Genomic DNA, 12172 nt, shown 5'->3' with positions numbered 1-12172 from the left:
ACCCGATGTTGCAGAGGCGTGTCAATCACGATAGCCCCATAACATCCAGAGCCTTTAGGAACTCCAGGCGAATTTCATCCACCCCTCGGGCCCTGGTACCAAGGAGCTTTTTAACCACCTCAGTGACCTCAACGTCAGAGATAGAAGAGCCCGCCTCAGAGCACCCAGACTCAACTTCCTAGTGGGAAGGCTTGTTGGTGGAATTGAGGAGGTCTTCGCAGTATTCTCCCCACTGACTCACAACATCTTGAGTTGAGGTCAGCAGTGCCCCGTCCCCACTATACACAGTGTTGACAGTGCACTGCTTCCCTCTCCTTAGGCACCGAACGGTTGACCAGAATTTCCTCCAAGCCGTCCTGAAGTCGTTCTCCATGGCCTCACCAAACTCCTCCCTCGCCCGGGTTTTTGCCTCAGCGACCACCGAAGCTGCATTCCGCTTGGCCAGCCAATGCCTATCAGCTGCCTCAGAGTCCCACAGGCCAAAGATGCCCAATAGGACTCCTTCTTCAGCTTGACAGCATCCCTCCCTGTTGGTGTCCACCAAGGTGTTTGTGGGTTGCCCCCACAACAGGCAGCGACCACCTTATGGCCACAGCTCCAATCGGCCACCTCAGCAATGGAGGCGCGGAACATCATCCACTCGGATTCACTGTCCCCCGCCTCCTCTGGGACGTGAGCAACATTTTTTCGGAGGTGGGAGTTGAAATTCCTTCTGACAGGGGAATCTGCCATCCGTTCCCAGGAGACCCTTACAATACATTTTGGGCCTGCCACGTCGGACTGGCATCTTCCCCCATCATCGGAGCCAACTCACCACCAGATGGTGATCAGTTGACAGCTCCAGCCCTCTCTTGACCCAAGTGTCCAAGACATGTGGTCACAAGTCCGATTAAACGACCACAAAGTCAAACATTGAACTGAGACCTAGGGTGTCCTGGTGCCAGGTGGAAATGCGAACACCCTTATGCCTGAACATTGTGTTTGTTATGGACAATCCGTGATGAGCAGTCCAGTAACAGAACACCACTCGAGTTCTGGGGGGTCGTTCTTCCCAATCACGCCCTTCCAGGTCTCACTGTCATTGCCCACGTGGGGATTGAAGTCCCCCAGCAGAATGATGGAGTCGCCAGAGGGAGCACTCTCCAGCACTCCCACTAAGGACTCCAAAAAGAGTGGGTACTCTGCACTGCTGTTTGCTGCATAAGCACAAACAACAGCCAGGACCTGTCTTCTACATGCAGGCGGAGGGAGGATACCCTCTCATCTAGCAGGGTAAACCCCAATGTACAGACCCCAAGCCAGGGGGCAATAAGTATACCCACACCTGCTCGGCGTCTCTCCCCGTGGGCAACTCCAGACTGGTGTCAGAGCCCAAGTGGTGCGTAGAGGCGTAGAGGCCCCGGTGATCCGCCTCCGGGCAAGGGAAACCAAGATTCAATTTTTGCAGTCATCATCGTGGGTTTTGGACTCATACTTTGTCTGGTCCCTCACCTAGGACGTGTTTGCCATGGGTGACCCTACCAGGGGCGTGAAGCCCCAGACAACTTAGCTCCTCGGATTATCGGGCACACAAACCCCTCCACCACGATAAGGGGATGGGTTGAGGAGGGAATTTTTGTTTTGTTGGTTTATAATCATTTTTCACAAAAATCAGCCACAAAATGCCAGATAATGGACATTCACTGTTCAGTGAAACCGCGAACAATGGGGTGTCACAACAGCAAGCACTGCAGGCGTGGCAAACGCTGATTGGCTGTCAGTTTTCCAGCCGGGCTAAATGGAATGTCTGAGCAAGAAAGGAGTTTTGATAATACTTTTCCAATTTAGGGATGTTTTATGGTGAAATCTGTGAATAACTCTGGCATTAAAAGAAACACTGCACCCTCATCTACTAACTTTTAATGTGTGTTCGCATTTCTATAATTTGGGGAGTCTTCCTTTAATCACCTTTACCTGCTGCACATACTTCCCATCTCTTTCCCTCTGTCTGGCCAACCTGTAGAGAACCTTTTCTCCTTCTTTCATGTCCAACCTGGTGTACATGTCATCATATGCCTCTTGTTTTCAATGTATTCCTTTCGCCTCTCCTCAGTCCTCTCACTGTCCCACTTCTTTCCTAATCTCTTTCCTTGTATGTCTTCCTGTATTTTGAGGTTCCAACACCAGGTCTCCTTCTCCCCTTTCCTCTCAGAAGACACAACAAGTACTCTCCTGCCCGTCTCTTTGATCACCTTGGCTTTTCCGTGAACTCCTCCTGTTCATTGAGAGCCGATCTCACCTCTTTCTGCAAGGCCACATAGGATTCTTCCTTTCTTTGTTTCCACCACCTGGTTCTCTGCTCTACCTTTGTCTTCCTAATTTTCCTACCACCACCAGAGTCGTCCGACACACCACATCCCGAGTTGTCGAGCTACACTCTCCTCTACCACTACTTGTCACGACGAGGCTCGAGGGCGGACCCAAATGCACGACTCCAGAGGCAAGCAGGTAGAGTACAACAGCCTTTATTCAATCCGAGGTCTATGATCAGCAAGTCAGTCCGTAAGAGCAGCAGTAACAGAAGAGGCAGGCTTACTTGGATGGTCCGGGGACAGGCGAGGGTCGGTACACGGCAGGTCAGATATACAGGAGAACGTTCAAAGCAGGCAGAAGTGTCGAGGGATTCAGGCTTACGGGGTGAGTCGGAGAACAGGCGAAGGTTGGTACACACAGGTTGTCGATCAGGGATACGAGAGTGCTGGAACGGGACATGAAGCTCAACGATCTGGCGGCGGACTAGTTGTCCCCCGTGTCCTATAAGTACCGGATGTACTCGGCCCAAACCAGGGTGCAGGTGTGTGCCGACTAATTGGCTGACCACACCCAGCCTGGGGAGGATGCCAGGAGCATGACACTACTTTACAGTCAGTAAAACAATAAAACCATTAACCACAAACCAACACAACCGTTGGCAGATAGCATTTAACTCTGACAATGAAAAAAAATGTATGACAACCTGCAGGGAAATGCGAGAGTTGGTTCTGGGAGGGATGATTTGTGTGAGGCAAAATTCAATAATGAGCTTCCTTCATGGAGTTGTGGAGTTGGTCAAGGGTTTTGGCAACTTGTGTGCGATTTGATTTTAATGGGAAAGACAGTGCATTTCTTAAGCGCATGCATCAGATCACGTCAGGTTAGTTTTAGGTATAATCTAGTGTATGAATAAAAACTGAACTTAAAATCTTTTGTCCCCTACATTTTTAATTGCAAACTAAATTTCCATATTTGTGAGCAGATAATTAAGCTATTCAATGTGTTTAAAAAATGCCCTGTAATAGACTCTATGTCATGCAAAGAATAGGGTCACCATTTTAAAATTCTTATTTCAATGCATTTTTAAAGTTATGTTCATAACACAAACCCATTTCTAACATACAAAAAGGCATAAAAAATAAAATCTGTGCAATAGTTTGATGGTTTGTAAGTGTAGTGTATTTTAGCATTGCATTAGATAAAAGCTGAGTGAGGAGAATTACGGTCCGAGCTTAGAAAGTAAGATAGTACTCCCCGTGTAATTCTACTTCAAAGAAACTCTAAGGTCTCTTCAAAGGAATTTAATGGACCTTTGGGGTTTTTACAGTTAGCCCCCTCATGGGTGACCACTCGGGGTTATCCCCAGGGGTTCTGTTAAAAAATCTGCATTTATTGGTTTATTGCACCCAAATATTCAATATTCACAGACTTCCCGGGCCAGAAAGGGGGATGTGGCATTGGTGAGGAACAGAAAGGAAAGTCCCTGGTGGAAAGATGAGGGCGGGACCTCCTGTCCACACTCATAGGGAAGGAGGATTGTTTTAAGGAGAGAACAAAGTTTTTGGGGTTCGTTGCAGGTGTGGATGCTTCAACGCAACATACGATCGGACTTGTAGCTTGCAGCTGTGACACCTCTTAAAATAATCAGCCCAAACTTGAGTCTCTGAGAGTGCTTCCTCCTTCCTGAAAAAAAAAAAAAAAAAACAACTTCAAGGCTCTTCAATGCTTTGTATGTGATTCAATAAAGGTAAGACCAGAAGAATCAACCATTTGTTTTTTGTTCAAATGAGTCACATGATTACTCAGAGATTCATGGGAATTTCCAAGTGTGTATATTACCTGATGACGTTTCCATTTGGAGAAACACTTGAGACATATTCATTGACATGCTATTTGCGGGACAAGGCTCAGGATATTGCAAGTAATGAATCATAGATTAGTAGGAAACAGTGCTTTGGTAAATTTCAAATATATTTGGGGGGTCTGTGGGGATTAGGTTTATATATTTTTGCCTTATGGCTGGACTGGTTGTTGCTATGCAGTAACGTTACAGCTTCCTTGTGATGCTGTAACAATTAAAAGGGGAAAAGAGCATCATATGGGTGTTCAAAACTCCAGAATTAAATAAGAAAAGGAATACTTCCATTTTTTGGAAGCTTATCATTGGCAAATTAGTTTAGAGAAAAAATAGTTCTTGGACTTGGCCCATGATATGGTGTGATATTTTTTTGACAAAATAACATTTACCTTGCATTGATTTGCACTCCACATGAGGGAGGTTTGCTGGGGTACAGGCTGTATTACAAATGACAAATTACAAATATTTTGGAAAGGGTCTCTATCACACATTTAGTACACCCAGACTTCAGCTTCTAAGTGTTCCCCTGTAAATGTAATCTGCTCAAGACCTTCCGAATTCCTAGTGCTGAGTTACACACTTGCACCCACGCACACAAACACATTTTTGAAACAGTCTAACCAGTTTTATATTCACCACTGTGCCTTTGCCCCAGAGGCATTTTTCAAGAAAAACTCAACTTTGTGAGGATAGGTCAACCAAAATAATTGCAGCTGTTGCTTGTTTCAACAACAACAACAAAACTTTTTTGTGGGGTACTTTCAGAACAGCATGTACAGTTGCCCTCCATAATTATTGGCACCCCTGGTTAAGATGTGTTTTTTAGCTTCTAATAATTATTTTTTTTCTAAATAATATGGGACCTTAATGGAAAAAAAGACAAAAATCCAACCTTCAATGCAAGTGCATTTATTCAGTGGGGGAAAATCCCACATAAAGAAATAATTATTTGACATCAAATAATGTGTGTCACAATTATTAGCACCCCTAGTGTTAATACTTTGTCCAACCCCCTTTTGCTAAATAAAACAACACCTAATCTTCTCCTATAATGTTTCACAAGATGGGAAAAGACAGAAAGAGGGATCTTCAGCCATTCCTCTTTGCAGACTCTCTCTAAATCATCCAGAGACCTGGGTCCTCTCCTCTTCAGCTCACCCCACTGGTTTTCAATGGGGTTGAGGTCTGGGGACTGAGATGGCCATGGGAGGATCTTGATTTTCTGTCTGGTGAACCATTTCTGTGTAGATTTGGCCATATGTATAGTCTCATTGTCTTGGTGAAAGACCCAGTGACGACCCATCTTCAGCTTTCGGGCAGAGGGACAGATTTTGATTTAAAATGTCTTGGTATTTCAAAGCATTCATGATGCCATGCACCCTAACAAGGTTCCCAGGGCCTTTGGAACCGAAACAGCCCCACAGCATCAATGACCCTCGTCCAGGCTTGTTTAGCACTGTTCCACTTGTTTTGAACTTCTTAATTATTCCTCTCACAGTGGATATGGGCAACTGCAGTTGAGTGTCAATCTTCTTGTAGCCTCTGCCTGACCTGTGAAATTCGACGCACATCTGCCTCGCTTGTATGCTGTCTTCCTTAGTCTTTCCCATCTTTAAGAGTGGATAAGAGAAATGGCCTCTGTGTCATGTCATATTTATACCCAAGGAAAACAGGAAGTGATGAATTACTAATGAAATGGGTTACTCTGGTACTCTGGTACACTCTGGTAAACTTTGTAAAGTACTGTAGAAATGTCAATAATGCTTCAATTATATTTATTTCCTGGGAATTGTTAAGGGTGCCAATAATTGTGGAACAGGTGATTTAATGAAAAATAATTATTTTTTAGTGAGGGATTTTTTCATTTTCTTACAATTCATTTGAGTCGAAGGTTACATTTTCCTAAAATTTTCAGTGTGCCAGTATTCTTCTGCAATAAACACTGAATTTATTTTAAGGCTTTTAACACATCTTAACCAGGGGTGCCAATAATTATGGAGGGCACTGTATCTTAAACAGACAGACAGCAAGAGGTGGATCAGTTGACTGAAGGCACAGGTCAGAAATTCAATCATCTGCCACTAACAAGAGGCTGTGTAAACCCGTGCAACCACATTATCCATCCATCCATCTAGTTTCTGATCCGCTTATCTTCACAAGGGTCGCAGGAGTGCTGGAGCCTATCCAAGCTATCATTGGGCAGAAGGCAGGGAACACCCTGAACTGGTTACCAGCCTATCACAGGGCACATAAAAACCGAGCAAATCTGTGAGGCCAACGCTCTAGCCAGTTGCACCACCGTGCTGCTTCTAATACCTCTTTTTACCTCTCAAAAAGATTAAAAATAATACTATACAATAAAAAAATACAGCACAGTGGGTCAGTTGATAAAGCGTTGGCCTCACAGTTCTGAGGACACAGGTTCAATCCCGGCCCCGCCTGTGCGGAGTTTGCATGTTTTCCCCGTGTCTGCGTGGGTTTTCTCTGGGCACTCCGGTTTCGTCCAGGCACTCCGGTTTCCTCCCACATCCCAAAAACATGCAACATTATTTGGACACCATAAATTGCCCCCAGGTGTGATTTTGAGTGCGGCTGTTTGTCTCAAAGTGCACTGTGTTTGGCTGGCAACCAGTTCAACGTCTACTCCGCCTCCTGCCCGTTGACAGCTGGGATAGGCTCCAGCACTACCCGTGACCCTCGTGAGGATTAGCAGAAGAGAAAAAAAATGGATGGATGGATGGATGGGGATTTACTTTAGTCTTTTACTCTTGCTATTTGGTGTTTTGGTGAGCAGCCCACAGCTAAATTCAAATATAAAAGAGAAGCTGTAAAGCAGACTGCATGAGCGCAGTTGAGATGGTCCCAGTATGAGTTTAGCTGTCAGAGGTGATAATAACACGTAATGTTACAGGATTGGCCTCCTAACTTTTCCGTGCCGAGCTGACCCTGTCCATGAAAGTCTTCTCTGATAAAAACTGCCACAGCAGTTAAAGATATGCTGGGAATGCGATTACCCTGAGAGAAAACACCAGTTAGTAAACACATTCAGTGTCACTCTAACATGTGCACACATGCCAGATACTACTTTGGACATAAATAAAATACAGATCATTCCTTACATTGACCAAAAATTGAGTCTGCAGTCTTGATACATTTGGAAAATTACTCCAATTCGGAGGCCACCCATATTTTCAACAGATAAATTTGTATGCGCCTTGTGACCGTCCGGCACCAAACACGGATGATGTCTGCCTTGCTTTGTCTGCCCAATGTCAGCAAAAAAACAAATATCGGATTAGATGTAAAATCTCAGATGTTGCCATCCTTAAACAAGTAGTCTAATCCATGCTCTGCTTCACACCAGCACTTCTATTATTTGGTATATTCCCTTGTAGGCCTGATCGACTCCGAGTGCGCATATCTGTCAAATCAACAAATAATGTGTATGTGTAAATGATCATTCATTCATTTATATTCAGTACCATTTATCCTCATTATGGCCACGAATATGATGGAGCCTATCCCAGATGACCCTGAGTAAAAGGCGGAGTACATCCTCAACTGGACTCCATACAATCGCAGGGCACATACAGTATAAACAAACAACCACTTGCACTCACACATTCACACCTGTGCGTAATTCAGAGTCTTCAATTAACTTACCATGTGTGTTTTTGGATTGTGGAAGGAAAACAGAGTACATTCACAGAGATAACCCACCGAGGCAGCATGGGGCACTTGTGAGGATCGCCGGCTCAGAAAATGGATGGACAGATATTTTAATTGCAAAACAATAATACAGTGATAATACTAAACAATACCAATTGTAGTAGCTCGAGAGGATCATATATGTCAGTGTGTTATTGTCAATTTCATATTAATCTTTTCAAATAAAACTCCCCACTTAAATTCCCTACAGCTGCCGCATCTGCTTACTTTGCACTGGTGAGCTCGCAAAGTCAATCTCCTCACCACTCATGATTTTATGTGTAGTCTGTTAAAATTATGGCGACACCCATATCCTATGTAAATGGCTTTTGTCAAGGGTTGACTAACTCAACATTGGCCATTAGCATGGAGAAATGGATGCTAGTGAAAGGTATTCCGTGAGGACAAATGGTTAAAATCCCTCATGAGCACGTTCACCACATAGTTCCTTGTGTGAACGGCTCACTTTTCGTACTGGTTCGCAGTTAACTTCTGCATGAGACACTGCATATATACTGCAAAATTGTTCAGCACCGATTTGTGAACGATGAAGTTAAACAAATGAATCACTCGTATCTAAGGGATCACGAACAAAGTTCAACGAAGGATTCACTCATGACTAATGGATTGTGAAAAAAGAAGCTCAATGAACCCATCACTCGTGGATAATGGATCACGAACGGTGAAGTTCAACGAACGTATCACATTGGGCTAACAAGACATTCAGTCCCTCCCCAGCCTGCACAGCACTGCCTGATGCTGCCTGCCTGCCTTCATTGCTGGATCTGTTCTCTATCAGGAATAAATGTCACAAAGTGATGGACCCACTCAGATTTTTTTAATACAAATACCAATATTTAAATAAATGACCCCTGGTTTTACACAAACTTATATTCATTAACTATGTTTGGGAAAAAAATATTTAGGACAGGGAGTCGTCTACTCCTGACATGGAAGCATATTACTGCCACACGCTTACCTCCGTAAACCTCTCTGTGACAGATGGTTTATTATGTTTTTAAAAATACGCATTGCTCTCAAATGAGTCAATTTGGCATTATAAATACTTCTTGATAATTTGAGATTGAGAAGAATAATTTCTACCTGAAATTAAATGATTGGTACACAGGCGTGTGTATTTTGTTGGGCACCAGCCATCCTGTTTAATTGCTGAAATCCATTGATCTTTTCTAATCTTGTCAGGTGGTCGATTTGAAGAACTGTCTCATCTATTGTGACAACCAACAGCACAATAGGTCTCGGGCATTGTGAAAAATCTGCTCCGGTTCAACGACTCCCGCACTGCCGAGCAGCTTTGTTTGACCGGCAATATAGCAACGTGAAAACCGTGACGTCACGTGTACAAGCTCTATAAGACTGTCTGTTCCTGGAAATCCTTGCCAAAGTATTGCAGCTTCTCCAAGCGGTACCACAACACACCCGCCTCTTGTTAAACACTATTCCTTGTCCCCTTTAATTATTCCCATGTCTCTCCTCCTTCTCAGTGTTTCCCCATTGTTCCTGTTCTACATCATCCCTGCCACACCTCCAACAACCCAGCCGCCTGCCGACACAACCCTGGACCACCTCAATTACTTTCATAATAAACTGTGCATCATAATCTATCTGCCGCCTCTTACTCTTGGGTCTAGGTCCTTTGTATTTGTGAAAAGTTGGTGTGGAAGATGGTATTGAATTTTGAATAAATTTTAAATAAAAAGCTCTGCAAAATTAACAAATTCCTTTACTATTCTTACTCACTTTGTAGTGGTTAGATAAAGATAAGACGTGTGCTCTAAAAAATGTCGGTGTTGGTCATGCATTGACAAGTATTCCACAGAACGTGTCCCATTTGTCATTTATAAATAAAACCAAGCATTCATAATTGTATGTATCACACTGTACAGTATGCTTCGCCTTTTGGTGTCTACAATTGGTGACGGCTCAATAAATATGAGACATATTTTAGTATCTAAAACTAATATAGTTGACCATGTTCCAATAAACGGAAGTTCATCCATCAAATTTCTGTGCCGCGTATTCTCGCTAGGGTTGTGGGCATACGGGAGCTTATCCCAATTATCTTTACCGAAGAAGCCCTGAACTGGTCGGCAGCCAATCACAGGGCACATACAAACTAACAACCATTTGCACTCACTTTCACACCTATGGACAATTTAGAGTCTTCAATCAACCTACCATTTATGTTTTTAGATTGCCCTTGTGTTTTTTTTCTTCAAAAAATTAAATCAAATAATATTTTTAGACAACATGGTGGAGCAACTGGTTGGAGTGTGGCCTCTCAGTTCTGAGGTCTGAGGTTCCAATCCCTGGCCAACAATTTGACAATTTAATGCTACCAAAAACCTGAATGCCATACAATCCGTGTACTATGGAAGGAGTTGAAATATTTCAATCGAAAAAGCGTGAGGAACATTTTTCGGCAGTGACAGGTATTTCAAAAATAGGAAACAACTGCTTGTTATTAATGTAGAATGCAGCTAACATGGTAAACTATAGTTCCATCATCTGCATGGGCCCTAGGCCACTACTACGTGTCATTCCAACAGAAATCCCAACACAGTGTACCCTGGAGGTAATGACTAAAACAACTCATAACACCACTTGTCAGGAATGGAATTGTGTTAATCCAACAATTAAGGCAGTAAATTTTAAACCGATAGTTTCTACTAATGTTGCATTGGCTAACTTCTCCTGTGTTAGCTTTACAGGGACAGGTGTGAAGTTGGGAAGTCTCAACAAAACATGGTGTCATGATATCCATCGGCAAACTGCCCCACTTCTCCCACGCAGCAATGTGTGGTGGTGGTGTTGGTGTTGGTGAAATGTTGTATGACACACTGACATATTCATCAGGAACGTGTGCACTGGTATCACTGCTCTTATCTCTGAGTTTGTTTCCATCCACAGCAGAGGATATACAATTGGCCGCATCGATCTTTGGACCTTGCCTCGGTTTCTCCAAAAGGCGAAGGTTCTCTTGGAAAGATGGAGATCTGACATACAGTGAAGAAAATAAGTATTTGAACACCCTGCTATAATGCAAGTTCTCCCACTTAGAAATCATGGAGGTGTCTGAAATTTTCATTGTAAGTGCATGTCCACTGTGAGAGAGATATTCTTAAAAGAAAAATCCAGAAGTCACAATGTATGATTTTTTTAACAATCTATTTGTGTGATCCAGCTGCAATTGGGATTTGAACACCTGTCCATCAGCTAGAATTCTGACCCTCAAAGACCTGTTAGTCTACCTTTAAAAGTCCACCTCCACTCCATGTATTATCCTGAATCTGATGCACCTGTATGAGGTCGTTAGCTGCATAAAGACACCTGTCCACCCAATACAATCAGTAGGACTCAAACTTGTAACATGGCCAAGACCAAAGAGCTGTCCAAAGACACCAGAGACAAAATTGTACAACTCCACACAGCTGGAAAGAGCTATGGAGAAATTGCCAAGCAGCATGGTGAAAAAGGTCCACTGCTGGAGCAATCAGAAAATGGAAGAAGGTAAACATGACGGTCAATCTCAATAAGAGAGGAGCCTTCGTGGGGTCTCAATAATCCTTAGAAAGGTGAGGAATCAGCCCAGGATTACACAACAGGACTTGGTCAATGACCTAAAAAGAGTTGGGACCACTGTTTCCAAGGTGACCGTTGGTAATACACAAAGACGCCATGGTTTGAAATCATGCATGGCACGGAAGGTTCCCCTGCTTATACCAGCACATGTCAAGGCCCCTCTTAAGTTTGCCAATGACCATTTGGATGATACAGAGGAGTCATGGGAGAAAGATTTGTGGTCAGATGAGACCAAATGAAACTTTTTGGTCATAATTCCACTAACCGTGGTTGGAGGAAGACGAATGATGAGTTCCATCCCAAGAACACCATTCCTATTGTGAAGCATGGGTTTGTAGCATCATGTTTTGGGGGTGTTTTTATGCATATGGGACAAGACGACTGCAGTATATTAAGGAGAGGATGACCGCAGCCATGCATTGTTAGATTTTGGGGAACAACCTCTTTCGCTCATTCAAAGCATCGAAGAGGGGTCGTGGGTTGGTCTTTCAACATGGCAATGACCCGAAGCACACAGCCAGGAAAACCAAGGAGTGGCTCCTTAAGAAGCATATCAAGGTTCTGGTATGGCCTTGCCAGTCTCCAGACCTAAACCCAATAGAAAATCATTCAAGGGAGTTGAGGCAAGGAAAATCACCCGGAAAGAGCTTTGGGAGATGGAGGCATTCAGGACAAGCTTTCCCATCAGAGCTGTATACGTCGTCTTGCCTT

The 12172-nt window shown here is 43.6% G+C and overlaps 1 long non-coding RNA gene across 1 annotated transcript; it reads left to right on the top strand.

The window, feature by feature from the left end:
• The first annotated feature begins 3431 nt into the window (after positions 1-3431).
• Positions 3432-9812, top strand: LOC133497902 (uncharacterized). The gene is made up of 3 exons (XR_009794139.1): positions 3432-4039; positions 9062-9284; positions 9364-9812. It is a non-coding gene; the product is annotated as an uncharacterized LOC133497902 (long non-coding RNA).
• The last annotated feature ends 2360 nt before the right edge of the window (positions 9813-12172 follow it).

The sequence above is a fragment of the Syngnathoides biaculeatus genome, chromosome 3, assembly GCF_019802595.1.
Source record: "Syngnathoides biaculeatus isolate LvHL_M chromosome 3, ASM1980259v1, whole genome shotgun sequence".
NCBI lineage: Eukaryota > Metazoa > Chordata > Actinopteri > Syngnathiformes > Syngnathidae > Syngnathoides > Syngnathoides biaculeatus.
This window is presented reverse-complemented; position numbering and strand designations above follow the sequence as displayed.